Raw genomic sequence first — 14,843 nt, forward strand, 5'->3', positions numbered from 1 at the left:
TGATATACATGCCCTCAGCCCATCCAAACCATTACCCTTAATCTGGCAGTGTTTCTCAAAGTATGATCTGCAGACCATTTGTATCAAAAAACTTTATGGAGTGGGAAGACTTGTTAAAAATGCATATTCCAGCCAAACAACGGACCCCACCCCCAACAACTGAAACAGAATCCACAAAGATGAGCCTAGAAGTCTGCATTTGTTAACATGACCCCCATCCAACCAGATGACCCTTAAATGCACTAAAATTTGAGAACCCCTGATTTGGAAGAATCGTTTCCCCTCTTGTTTGAGACCTATTGTTTTCAGATCTAGATTCAACTTCTTTCACATCCATTTTACTCATCTCTGAAGTCAGCATTTCCCTGTCTTTTCTGAAGAAATGTTCTCTCCTCTCTCTGGGCCTTGCAAGTTGATTTTCTCTGGGCTCTTTCCCAGCCTCTGCAGTCTACGTTAGCAAATCTTCAATACCCAGCCAGTCACTCCTTTCTCCTTCCTGAGCTGCCCTAAAGAAACCCCCTTATGGGGCACCTGGGTGGTTTAGTCGGTTAAACTTCGGACTCTTTGGTTTCAGCTCAGGTCATGATCTCAGAAGGAAGGAAGGAAGGAGGGAAGGAAGGAAAAGAAAAGAAAGAAAAGGACCCTCTTATTATCCACCACTCCAGACTGCCTGGGTATAAACTCCCTTTATAACACTTAGCCCAGAGAGTCACATACCTGTATGTCAAAGGCAAACCACATCTGGACCACAAAACTCATAGTCTTCCCAGTCAAATGTTAAAACTGCTTAAGATCACTTATTTACAGGCCCTCTCCATATTTTTTAAATGCACACATACTACTCCAATAAATGAAATAAAAACAAAATTCTATCATTTCACCATACTAACCCACTAAATGCTTGTATTGTTTCACCCCACATTTAATCTTCCTTCATAACAAAATCAGAATATAAGTTAAAATTTTAAACCTGTTTTTCTAATCTAACACCATACCAAATATATTTTCATAACTACCACAAAGTCATTACCTTGAATGACTACAAAGTATTCCATGGAATTAATGCTCAGAATCATTATTCCTTAGTCAGGTTATGAGTGACTACGTTCCTGCATGTTATCGCTTCCTTCTTTGAATTATTTATTTCGAATAAATTCCCAGGGATAGAATTAAGGATCAAAATGTCTGAGCATTTTAACAGTTCTTAACACATATTGCCAAGTTGCCATATTTGTATTTTCCAGAGTTCATTGATGGTATGCTGATAAGATGTTTAACCGCCTCCCCTCAAAACAAGTGCGGGGAGCCTGATTTATGGTGTTTGCCAATTTCCGTGGTGTAAACGCTCCTACCATGTCCAGGATCAAGCTACAAACTTGAATACAGAGTTGGAAAGAGACACTCAGTAACATATTATTATATGATGTTTCTATCAAACAGCTAAGTTGAAATAAGTTCAAGAGCATCGATAATAGTAAAATGTAGTAAATAACTAGGAAGTAACGTGTTCTGAGCATTTCCTACCTTTATTTATAATAGAACTTATTGAACTGTAAGTTATAGAATTTCATCTTTAACGGCAGCTGCGCTTAACAAAATTGCAAAATTTCTGAAAATATTACAATTGGCTTTTGCAAACAGGCAGGCTCCATCACCCACTACAAATATCTCACATGAATATTTTGCAAGAGCACGTCTTTTTTTTTTTTTTTTAACTGAAGCCATTGAAAAGTCACCCTATTCCCATCTGCTGTCACAAACAATAACCATGCTTTTAGGTTAGCAAGTTATGCAAATATATAATGAATAAGGAATAATGAAAAAAATAGAGCAGAGGTCTATCTGGGCCAATTAATTCCACCCACCCTCTCCCAATTTGGACAGTAGTCTCTTCATGCACTTACCCACTAGTGTCTTTTTCATGGGGTCACCTATAACAACCACCCAATTATTAATTAACTCAAGCAATGACTGAGTGCCAGTTCACGCGCAGTTCTCACAGCAAATGTGATTAGAACCATACTGCCTGTTACTTAACCACTCTCTTCTTTGGTTTTCTTTTCTACGAAATGGGGAAGAGGTCACTGCTGACTACAGTATTACAAGAATCTAAGCGTGGAGATAAGAAGGCTCCAACTTGGGCTCTAAGAAGCAATTGAGTGTTCTACAATGTTTTGAAATTTTCTTCCAAAGGTAATTCATTAGTATTCTGTTTTACTGGAAAAGAGAAATGGAAGGGTGATTTGGCACTTTCTCCCTTGAAAGCAAATTCCGTTCTCTGGGCTTTCCCTGAGTAATAACGAACAGCCTCTCCGTGTATATACGGTCTTTTTAAAGCAGCGCCTTACCACTCGAGTGTTAAAATGTAAATGTGGCTGATGAAAACTCTAAACACGTCCCCACCTTTAACTCAAGTCATCCCACCCCCAGGAATTCACCTAAGAAATCAATTGAAAACAAAGGAAAATACTTTTGTATGTCGATATGAATCACAACAAAGAGAAGACCATTTGGCCTCAGTTCAGCACTTAACTCAACTTACCATCTTGGTGCTTGGGGCCCCGTTCCAATAGTTCTGGATTAATGGCTCTCAGATGCTCATCTATAGATCAACCGCCTCCAAGTCACCTGGGGGCGAGGGTTTGCACTGATGATCACACAGATTCCTGGATCAAACCCCAGGGCTGCGAGGCGATACATGAGAAATGCTAGTTTTTAAAAAATTCCCCAAGTGGTCTTGATGTCCAGCCAACTTCAGGAATTACGATTCCAGGCCAAAACTGAACAAATCAAATCATCTTTGAGCAACTGTCCACATCCAGGGAACAGTATGTCTTCTTACACAAAGCACCAAGAGGTTGCGTGGGGCCTCAAGCAGCTGCTTGAGTCAAAGGACCAAACAGCCACAGGGAAGGCGACTGTTTCCAGTGCCCAGCCCCCTGCCTCCATCCACCCTCTCCATCTTGGACACCCTCCTTGCCTGCACTACCCACCCCAGCACCCACTACTGTTGTGCTGCCTTCTGTTACGCCCCAGTTTGGCACCCTATCCTGACTTGGACTCACCCCTTCGCATACACAAAGCCCCACACTTCTTGCCTCCCTTCTGTTATGAGTGGGGTTCTAGAAGAAAAACGATATTATTATTTGACTAAGGTGATCTGCACATGTAATTGAGCCATCCCTGTATAATGAACATAATGGCCATATTAACATTTTTTTCCAAAAGGTGCTTACTATCCCCCCCCCAACCCACCCACACACAAAAAATCTCTAGTTTGGAGAATGGAACAGGAAAACAGAACGCTTTTCAATTTTGGCTCACCCAAGACCCCAGCATCTAGAACCCAGATAGGCACTTTGGGCGCTCCTCATCAACACGGTCAATGAATAGAAATGGATTTTTGGCTATGCCTCGCTACTAATATTACTAATATTAAAATACCATAAAATTAAATAATTTGATTTCAGCTGGCTGGGGAAAAAGAGTCACCCTCTGCCTCTTCCTCTAATGCCAAAAACATCTCTAAAATTCTACCCGAAGCATTCAGAGGGCAACATCAGCCCCAGATAAATAACAATAACATGATATATAACACAGCAGTCCCTCGGAGAGTTCTTTGCTAAGTCTGACAATCAGATATGGAGAGGCTCAAAAAAATCCATTTCTAGGGGCGCCTGGGTGGCTCAGTGGGTTAAGCCGCTGCCTTCGGCTCGGGTCATGATCCCAGGTCCTGGGTTCGAGCCCCACATCGGGCTTTCTGCTCAGCAGGGAGCCTGCTTCCTCCTCTCTCTCTGCCTGCCTCTCTGCTTACTTGTGATTTCTCTCTGTCAAATAAATAAAAAATCTTTAAAAAAAAAAAAAATCCATTTCTAATCTTGTTTTCCTTTTTTCACATATATTATTGCTATAAAATACCTAACCCTGTGCCTATCCCATACTTGGTGCTCAAAAAAAAAAACTACTGTTTTTCACCCAGTAGCCCCCTTTTCCTTTGAAAGGAACCCTGGCTTTAAGAGAGTTACTTACAGATACCTTGTTCCCAACCAGGGACCATATCGGCTTCATTCTCGTGTCCCCACCAAGTCCTTAATAACAACCGTAATAGCTACATTTCTTGACAGTTTATTTCATGTCAAGCACTAGGCTAAATGCTTTACATATTTTTTATCTCAATAGGTATTTTCAGTTATTAGAGCTACTTTACAGATACTTGTTCTTAATCTGAGGATTGAAGAATGTGTGTCCAAGGATCCTACAGCTCGGAAGCCAAAGCACCAGATTCAACACAAGGTAATCTGGCTCCAAACTCCGGATTCTTGTTCACCATACTGTATTTTTGTTATTAGGTGGATGCAAATTTTTCACAGTTCAGAAAAAAGAAAAGTGCTCTGAATCACTGGGGGAAAAGTACCAGCTCATCAATAACATCTCATTCAGATATGCAAAGGAAGCAACACAGATTTCATAGAATTTTTGGACTGGTTGTTGAAGACTAGGGGCTCACTCAGTCAAACAAGTCATCCTTCCAAGAGGAATGCCACTTTAATACTGGATGCTGGACATGTAAGGCCCAGAGATGGAAATCTTACAGGAACCCCGAGCCACACAAGCCTTTCTCGGCGTCAATGGTGTAGTAAGGGAAGCCAGCAGAAGGAAGGCAAGTGGAAGGTCACACACGTGGAGACACATAAAGCAGCCCCAACGTGAGGAGCCCAGGATCTCTGGGCTCCCTGTCACCTGGAATTCTGTGAGAGCTGTGAGACCTGAGAAGAGGAGCCTGATGGCCTAAGAAGACCAGAACACTATTGAAAGGCATCTGTTCTACCCAGCAGCCTCTCAGGGTCCTCTGCAACCTGTCTACACCCGAGTTTTCCAAGCTTATTTCCTGACAATGTATAAAACAATCTTTTCTTCTTTTGGGGGGCCAGTCTCCTCCACTGAACCGCTCATCTCATCAGTCTCACCTGTGGGTCTTTGTTCACATGGTGCTCCCATGCTAATTAACCTCCCCTTTCCCACCTACTCAAATCTCACATCTTTCCAAGGCCATGTCTTCCAGACCCGCTTTAGCTTACCCTCAGACCCCCTTCTTGGAACTCCTCTAACTTACAGCCCACATCACCCCAGGATTCACACAATTCCCACCTTGTACTGCTTCCTGAATTTCACATCTCACCACGACTACTAGATTATAAGTTCCTTAGGGTGGAGGATTCCTTATACGTGTCTTATGTCCTCCACACCAGCTTGGAATCATTAAGTGATTATTGACTATTTATTCCTTGCCTGAATATTTTAATGGCAGTTCTAGTTTAGGGAAACACCTAAAACTAGCGATTTTCCTAGTTTTATTTAGCTACAACCCAGGCTATTGATGGTACCTCACAGCACGTCTCCAAATCCAACCACCTCAAAAACTAAATTTAATTTAATTCAATTTAAAAATAAATACCTGGACATCATATGCCGCTTGTAGAAAGAGGACTTGAGCATTGACAATAGGTGAAACCAACAAGCTGGGAATTCCAGATCCAAATCCTTATCATCGGGATCTTGGTTGGTTTCTTTTCTAATTTAGAAAAGTTTAAAACTCTTATTTGTACAGGGACACCTGGGTGGCTCAGTCAGTTAAGCATCTGCCTTCAGCTCAGCTCATGATCCCGGGGTCCTGGGGTCAAGTCCCATGTCGGGCTCCCTGCTCAACAGGGAGCCTGCTTCTCCCTCTGCCTGCTGCCGCTCCCCCTGTTCGTGTTCTCTCTCTCTCTCTCTCTCTCTCTGACAAATAAATAAATCTTTAAAAAAATTCTTATTTGTACAACTGAGAGGATCTTTATATTTACTTATCAAACATAGGGTGATATTTAAACTACCCAATATTTGAACTCAGTCACAGTCAATCACAAGGGCTTGAATTCTCTAGGAAAATATCTGAAAAAACAAAAGCCAACTATTATAACTTGTAACATTTCAAAAACTACAAGCATCTTGTCAGGATGGTGGGGGCGGGGGGCTGGGAGGTGGAGTTGGGTACCAGAGCAACCGCCCTTTCCCTCATAAAATGGTTTCACACTTTACAACAGGTAGGGCAAGATCATTATTGTGTCTAGCCTAAAGTAAAAGCTACTTAAGTTGGAGAGATTTCTTGTGACACCGAGGAAATATTTTTAAAGAAGCCAGAGTCTTACCTGTTGTAGATGCCGAAGAAATTTCTTGACACCAAAATGACTGACTCCGGAAGTTAATCTGTTCAGGGCAGGTAAGCAGAAAAAAAATCTGCCCGAGCCCTTTCACCGTTCCAATTTCCTTCTGGGATCATCGTTTCCTTCCTCCCCAAGAATATAACTGATTCGCATTGGAAGAACAAAAATGTAAAAGTTGAGCTGGTAGAGAATCCAACCCCAGACAGTCGGGTTTCATGTGCGCGGTGACTGAGGTGGCAGGAACAATCGGAATGTGACGATAGAGATTAGCAAGTTCCTGTGTATAAGTCAATTTCCTGTAGCTGGCTTCTCTGAAGAGGGGATCTCATTTGTGTGGGTTTACCCATGTGTGTGTGTGTGTGTGTGTGTGTGTGTGTGTGTGTGCACGCGCACGTGCATTTCTCTCTGTGACAATATGAAAACTTCCCCAGAGAAGAGGCCTCTCCATTTCCCACCAACAAATCGCCTGTGTAAAACTGAGGAAAGGAAGAGTGAAAAACACGGATGATTCCTTAAGGAAGTGAAATAAAACAGAAAAAAAAAAGAAAAGAAAAGAAAAGAAAGAAAGAAAAAATGTCCACTCCTCTAACTGGTCTTAGTTCATTTAAGTTTAGGGGGAAAAAAACACCTTAGAACATACACGTCAACTTGGTGAACATACTAACTGTGGAAGGAAAACAGTTCGTCGGTTGTTTGTTTTTCTTTGATTTATTAATAACTCTCACATAATAATTTAGAAAGAACTGACTCAGCTAGAGCGAGAGCTCAAGCAGCCCCACCATGAATTCACCCTTTTTTGGACCAACACCTGTGTTGTGAGGTAGGTGACTGAGTTGTTTTCAGACTCCTCACAGTTTCATTATTTGCCTCCAAACACAAATTACTCTTTTTTTTTTTCCTTCTTTGCATTCCAGGTGTAGAGACCATCTGTATCTAGGTTATGGTGAGGTTGCCTAGACCAACAAATTGAACTTTTATGACACGCTCACTGTTCCCCGTGCCTCCAAGCCCTGAATAATGACAAATGCTACTGTCCAGGGTGAAATCTTTGTCAAAATATCTATGTGCCATAGAGACAAAAGAAACTCCAATCAAGTCAACAATCATCTCTAGTGCCCGTACTATGTGTAAGATTCTGTGCAGGGTGCTGGAGTAGGGCGGGAACACGAAGATAAACAAGATGGACTCCCTCACTCAGAATGGTTAAAATCAAGTGAAGGAGAAGGACATGCACATAAAGGAGATACTCCAAATCAGGATTCATTACAGATCTCACTGGAAAAATCCTGGGACATAGGAGTCAGGTAAAAGGAAAGTGTGCACAACCATTTTACCAATTAAAATAGCCACTGAGGAGCGCCTGGGTGGCTCAGTGGGTTGAGCCGCTGCCTTCGGCTCAGGTCATGATCTCAGGGTCCTGGGATCGAGTCCCACATCGGGCTCTCTGCTCAGCAAGAAGCCTGCTTCCTCCTCTCTCTCTCTCTCTGCCTGCCTCTCCATCTACTTGTGATCTCTCTCTGTCAAATAAATAAATAAAATCTTTAAAAAAAAAAATAGCCACTGAGCCTTGACATGGATTCTCTTGGAATATTTCAGGGAGACTCAGTGGCTTTCCGGAGGCCCCTCAGAGCAGTAGCATCATTTGAGGACCATCCTCATCATTGTAGACTTAGAATCCTGTTATGCACCTCACACTGTGTACTGAAGAGAAGCACAAAGACTGAGACAGAGAGATTTCCTGTCGTCACCTCACCTATGTCCTAGTTGGGTGGAGGGAGGGGGGAACAAACAGAACCATTCAAATGAAAGCACTAATTACAAATGGTAGTGATTATGACAAAGGAACCAGAGAAGAAGCTGAGGTGGACAGCAAGAGGGTATCTGTGTCCTGGAGGTGGCCCAAGGAGGCCTCTTAAGCTAACATTTAAGCTGAGATCTGTGATTCTCAGCCCTGGCTAAAAATTAGAATCATTTGGGAAGCTTTAAAAAAAAAAAAAAATACCAGTACCAAGGCTCTGCCCCTAGTTTAATCTGTCTGGGTTGGAGCCTGGGTATTAATACACTCTCCTCCCCCCAACTCCCAACCCAATCATTCTAATGTGCCCCTACAGCTACTGCTCTAATAATGAGAAAGAGAGGCCTGGAGAGAGCAGGAGGAAGAGCCCTCCAAGCAGAGGCAGTTGTATATGCAAAGTCCCTGAGTCAGAAAGGAGTTTGCCATACTCAAGGGATTGGAAGAGGATTACTATGTCTAGAGTGCAGCTATGGCAGGCCTAAAGGGCGGAAGAACAGCCTTCTCAGGGAGGGGCACACACTCACTAAGCCCACAAGAGACTCTTACAGGAACCCAAGTGTCAAATTGTTAATGGGCAGGAAGAATTCAAACTGCCAGGTGAGATCCTTGAGCTCTCAGACTAGTACATTATCTCCTTCTAGAAAATTCCCTGTGGAAAGCCAGATCACCATCATGATATTATTAGATAAGTTGAACACAGGGCTTGTGGATCCTTTAGTTATTTACTTCTGGCTTTGTTCATCAAAAGATTTAGGGCGGCTTGTAAAAATATACACACCCTAGCGAGAGCAAACCAATTAAAAATGCGAAATGAAAAGATGACATCTAGAGAAATGAAGATAGAAGTTCTAAAACCAGAGGTGAGGTTGATACAGAAAAGATGTGTCATGTGGGGCTAAGCCTTTAAGCCACCATATGAAACATCAAAAGTTGAATACCCCCTCAGTAAAATAACTGTATCATTGCTCCAGATGCTGAGACTAGAAAGGAACTTGGCCCCTGGCTTCTCAAAGAGAGGACATCATGGCTGAAATGAAACACTGTCTTTACCCAGCCAGCGACAAGTTTTGTGCAGTGGTCCGTTGCCTTGTTTCTCAGTGTAGGCTGATTTCATCTCCCGAAAGAGTTGACTAAAAGCAACCCGGGGGGTGGGGGGGCGGGGGGCAAGTAGGGGACTGTGTGCCGGAGGTGGTAGTTAATACAAGGAATGTTACCCCTCATGCTGCTGTGAGGGACCAATTTAATGCAGAGATGAAGATCAAGTTCAGATTTTCTTCAGAAAATGGGGGCTGGAAGAGTTTTCTCATCCATGCTTCTGAAAGATTGGGGGCAGCAAAGGGTTCAAAATTGGTCATACTTCCAGCAAAAGACTCAGAGGTTTTCTGTGTCCCAGCATCTCTTGAGAGAGCAGGGGAGGCATCAGGGACAGTGGCCTGTGTGGACAGACCCCTCCACCTGCCGTAGAAGGTGAGGCAAGGCTCTGTCCTTTGTGACACAAAGCAAGAGGGGCTACAAGGAGGAGGCCTCAGGCCTTGTGCCTTGTCTCCACAAAAAGGCACACGTATTCCTTGGGTCAGGCTAGGTAGGGTGTGTCCAGAGGTCTAAGCACTCCCAACATTCCCCTTTGCCTCATGGCTCCTGGCTGACCCCTCTTCTTCTGGTTGCCTGGCTCATTCTGTGTACGTGATTATAGTTTCTGGTGTTCTCCTGTAGACCTCGTGCTTCCTCCTGCTCCTGACTTGAGAATGTCTCTCCTATTGCCTCTTCCACACATCTAACTTTCACACACAGTTTAATCCCAGAGGGGGTTTTCTTGCTGGGGGTGGGAGCAGGTTGGGGACAGCAACCTAACTTCCTTCCTTTTCTGGAAATCTCTCTTTTTGGTTCTCTCCCAATCTCTCTCTCTCCTGCTCCCTCCCTCTCTCTCTCTCTCTCTCTCTCTGTTGCCATCTCTATCTCTCTTGCTTTTGCCCCCTCATTCTGTTAATAGAGAGGGGTCGTGTTGAGGGACGAAAGCAAATGCCTTAAAATACACGTACACATCACATGCTCACAGACACACACACACACCCAAACCTCTCGGGGTGTCGTCTTAGGCCACATTATCTGGCCTTGAGACCGAGGTGGGGGGAAATCCCGGGGAATTCAGAGTGACAGGCGGGAAGGAAGCTATGGGTATGGGGTTCCTAATAGGGAACTGACCCTTATAAAAAGCCACATTCTGGGAACTCATCTTCCATGAGCTCCCACACTAGCCATGTTGACCCTGCCACAGACACACACCACCCCCCAAACAGCCTCGTGAAGCCCAGTTCCAAGGCCCATGATCCCCAGGCCTAGCCCTGCTCACTGGCGTCTCTTAGGCATTGACTAGTCAGTCACACGAGAACCATTTGCTGAACGACAGATTGGTTCTCTCGTCTAAGTCTGGCCATAGCTCTATGTGGTAAACATTTTAAAACATGCTCTATGACCAAAGAGACCTCAGCGGGTTGACTGAAACTCTATGACCTATGAAAAGCAGAACTAAGATTTACCCCATCCAGCTGTCCTGGTTCTTCACGCCACTGTCTCTCAATGGGGCGAGCTGGGCCACGGTGGGGAGGGAGGGCGCGGCCAGAACCCCCCCGGGGCCACCAGTCCATTTTCTGTGTCCGGGGTGCCCCTCCTCTGAGATTCCTAGGCAAACACAATCCAAACACAAAGCCAGGATTTGCTTTCTAAAAACACCTTCGTTTGAAATGTCCTTCGCTATGGCAGAAATGCAGTTTATTTTCTCTTTAACAGTCTCCTAAGAACAAAGACCTTCCGTACTGAGGATTTTTATGTAAATAATAAGAAAACTCTCTGTGCACCCGGGACTCATGCAGAAGTAGTATTCTCGCCCATTGTAAAAACATCTTGCCATTTATTCCAAAGAGAACTCTTAATAACTATGGTAATCATAACCAACAGTAAGGTCTTGGGAACCTTGCGATTAATATCAATCATTTGCTAAATTATTTCTCCCCTGGGTTAGTAAGATGCCTCCCCCTTCTTCGTACTATTAACATATTAACTGAAATGATTTAGATTTAGCGGGTAACTTTTAAAGTTTACACAGACCCCCATCTGTGATATACCACCTAATAAGATAAAATATCGCAGTGGGTTCTGAAGATGGAAAATATGTACTAAAACCTTGTCTGAATGCTTCAAAACCCAGGGCATTAGTCATACTGTAATTATGCTTACCCAGCTCCCCACTGCGTGATAACTGTATTAAGCCAAAACACACATTCCTTCTGATCAAGAGATTTCATGATGGGGATTGCAAAATGTTAGTCCTTTGTAAGAGAAAGAGCTTAATCCTACTGTATGATACGTCGGTGCAAAATACATTCATGTAAAACACCATTTAAAATTCTGAATATTAAGCTATCTTAGAAAGGCCATAGGGCTAGACATCACATGCCCAATTTCTTCCTGACGCGTTTTAACTCATTATAAACAACAGCCGCCCTCAGCCGATAAGAATATCATTTCAAACATCTCCTTGCCTCCCGCTTGCTGTCAGAACCATCGCTTCCCCCGCCGCTCCTCTCCTCTATCTTCTCTTCGACTGTTTTAATGCAACATGCTGCCTTTTGTTTGAGCGACTGGGAGGTTCTCAGAATTCTCAACTGCCATTTTTATCCGGGTTTGTGTGCTCTGTGTAAATTGTGTGTCTCTAGCAAACATTGACACCCTGGTTCTTTTTATTGCAGAACCATCGTTCACAGCAACGCAGGCCCTCCTAGCAGAAGATGAGAGCACCCAAAGTCGTCCTACAAGCGGTGGCTCGAAAGTTATGTTTTTTTTTCTTTTTTTAACCATCAGAATAGAGCTCATTTGGTCAGATGACCATTGCCCTTCAAAGCAGTCCCTTAGCAGGTGGACCATTTTTCCGCCCCTGCAGGCATTAGTCACAGCGCTTCGAGAACCTTTGTATAATATCCCTCTGACCCGGTTTAGTACACCACAGAAGAAACCCAGAATCACTACACTCTGTTTGCAACGTGTTCTTGACTCCAAACATCATCTGGCTTGGTCACCCACCTTGGTCACTGGATGAAGTTCCGAAGGGCTGTCTCTCCAAATCACATCCTCCCGAAAACGACAAAGATGGGCTATCTCCTTGAAGAGAGCTCAAAGAATGCGCCTCGGGCTCAAAGTAAAGCCAGAAGAGCATGAGACATGAGGTCAGAGCAGCGTGTTGGGGTCAAGTGCATTAAACTCCCAGGGGACCCCTGTGAAAGTTGCAACCTTCACTCTGATGCAGAAACGCTGGGTTGTTGAGAAAAGAGGAAGAAGAAGAAGAAGGCCATCACGGCTTCTTCTCACATTCATATTTGACTCGTTGCCTTGATAGGGATCTTTAGTTCGGGCGCAAACATCACAGCGTCTAACTGCAGCTCAGCACACCTGCCCAGCGCGGGGGTTGCAAACGTTTCAGTTATAAAGCAGAGAACGGAGAGTGCTAACTTGCCCTCTCTTCAAAATAACAGATCTCCTGCCCAGTTCTGGAGGGAATGGGTTGAGGCCTCTACCCAAAGGCAATCTGAAATTTTGGAGAAAGTGTCAATTTGAACTAAGACAAAGAAAGATTAAAGTCCTATCTCCATTTAATTGCAAGGATGTGGCCCTGATCTTCCCTTCTGGAAGATAGGTATAATAATATCTATCTTGGAAGGATTTTGTTTAAAAAAAAAAAAAAAAGCTGTAAAGTCCTTGAAATATAGTAGATGGCTCATTACATAGTGGCTATTAATAGTCAGACCTCTTTTGGACTTTTGCCTTCTGGAGTTTTTTTCCTCCACCACTATTGTCTCTTTGAATAACAAGTGTTAAATTTCATAATTTGAGAAGATCTGTCAGTGCCCAAATTCTGACTGGATAAAGTCATACAAGCTTATACATCATACATAGGATTCTAATGTCATGTGTTTATTGTATCAACAGTTTTAAAAGTTCTAAAATTTCTTAAAAGTAATCTCTACCCCCACCATGGCCTCAAACCCACAGCCCTGAGATCCGAGAGTCACATGCTCTACCAACTGAGCCAGCCAGTCATCCCAAAGATATAGAAATTTTAAAATCAATTTCCTCTTTTTTTTTTTTTTAAGATTTTATTTCTTTATTTGTCAGAGAGAAAGAGAGAGAGAGAGCATGAGCAGGGGAAGCAGAAGGCAGAGCGAGAAGCGGGCTCCCCACTCAACAGGGATCCTGATGCAGGATTTGATCCTGGACCCTGGGAACATGACCTGAGCCGAAAACAGACACTTAACCAACTGAGCCACCCGGGTGTCCCTAAAATCGAGTTGTTTTTTTTTTAAAGGTTTTATTTATTCATTTGACAGACAGAGATTACAAGTAGGCAGAGAGGCAGGCAGAGAGAGAGGAGGAAGCAGGCTCCCCGCTGAGCAGAGAGCCCGACGTGGGGCTCGATCCCAGGACTCTGAGATTACGACCTGAGCCGAAGGCAGAGGCTTTAACCCACTGAGCCACCCAGGCGCCCCTAAAATCGAGTTCTTAATGGCACTTTCTTTCTTATGCATAATCAGGCAATCACAGAATCTTCCAACATGCTTCCTGAGGTCATCTGTTCATACACGATGAACACCTTAAGATAAGTGGAATTTTTCCTTTCTCTTCTCATCCAGCAAATATTTATTGAACTTCTGCTGTGATATTTATCAAGCACTGTGCTAGGCCTTGGAGAGATGGCAGTGAACAATCACAACCACGAAAGTAAAACAGCCTGCTCTCTCCTGTGAGTTTGTGTCTGCTGGAGAGCTATGCAATGAACATGATAATCTAGTAATAAAAGTATGTCACAGTGTGCTAATTGCTAAGAAGAAAAAGCAGAAAAGAGGGATACAACGCTCAGGCGAGATGCATATCCACATATGAAACTCAAGAAAGTCCTCACTGAGAAGAAGAGGGAGTTAAATTATGTTTGTTTGGTTTTTTTCCTAAAGATTTAATTTATTTATTTGACAGACGGAGATCACAAGTAGGCAGAGAGAGAGGAAGGGAAGCAGGCTCCCTGCTGGACTCAATCCCAGGACCCTGGAATCATGACCTGAGCCGAAGGCAGAGGGTTTAACCCACTGAGCCACCCAGGCGCCCCTAAATTCTGTTTCTAAAACACCCAATAGCTATTTCAATGTTCAATGGTCCTTCACATTGGCAACCCCAAGTTTAATGAGCCCTTGCCTTCTGCTCGATGCTGAAATCTCTGCTTCCTAGTGTGCCCCCCATGGGACAGGGGAGCTGACTGCCCATTTCTGGGAGGCAGCCCTCTCCGACCAGAAGAGGGGGATCTTGTAGGTGCTCCCCTCGGCCCCAGCCCTCCACTCTGCTTCTTTCTCCACCTTTCTGCCCTTTCTGAGTCTCTTTGCTAAATCCTTGTAAGTCATTTCTCGAAAGACTGCTGACATCTAGAGAGAACTACGACTGAAGCTAAATACCTAATGGAAAATTCCAGGGTGGTGAGTAGGAGCTTTTCAAGATAGTGCCACCAAGCTGCCTTGTCCTCTGCTTCCCTGCTCTTTTTAACAAGTTCATGATAGTAACTAAATAATATTATTCACACACTGGCCTACCATTTATTGAACATTTAACATGTTCTGGTTAAACACTTTATATGCATTTTTTTTTTTTACTTAATCATCCTAACAAGTGTGAGGTAGGTACCATTGTTCTCTCCATTTACAGAGGAGGACACTGAAGCATAGAAAACTTGAGTATCTGGTTCAAGATTACAGAGGCAGTAGATGGCATGACCTGATTCCATAAACCATTTTTGCAATGGGAGCAGGTGG

General features: G+C 43.6%; 1 protein-coding gene across 5 annotated transcripts in view; it reads right to left on the reverse strand.

Annotated features, from left to right (window-relative positions):
* Window positions 1-12,113, reverse strand: part of LOC111149237 (ras homolog family member H) — a 45,423-nt gene extending 33,310 nt beyond the window's left edge. The window contains exons 1-3 of one of the 5 annotated variants that reach the window (XM_022506190.1): window positions 6,189-6,310; window positions 5,456-5,572; window positions 2,543-2,628 (exon numbers count right to left, since the gene is read on the reverse strand). The gene's annotated coding sequence lies outside the window, so the exon portion shown is untranslated. Of the gene's footprint in view, window positions 1-2,542; window positions 2,685-5,455; window positions 5,573-6,188; window positions 6,566-12,075 lie in introns of those variants that run through there. The other 4 variants (XM_022506191.1, XM_022506189.1, XM_022506193.1 and 1 more) reach the window with 4 other exon arrangements.
* Between the last annotated feature and the right edge of the window lie 2,730 nt (window positions 12,114-14,843).

This window comes from Enhydra lutris, unplaced genomic scaffold (genome assembly GCF_002288905.1).
Source record: "Enhydra lutris kenyoni isolate GAN:26980312 unplaced genomic scaffold, ASM228890v2 scaffoldscaffold21, whole genome shotgun sequence".
Lineage (NCBI taxonomy): Eukaryota > Metazoa > Chordata > Mammalia > Carnivora > Mustelidae > Enhydra > Enhydra lutris.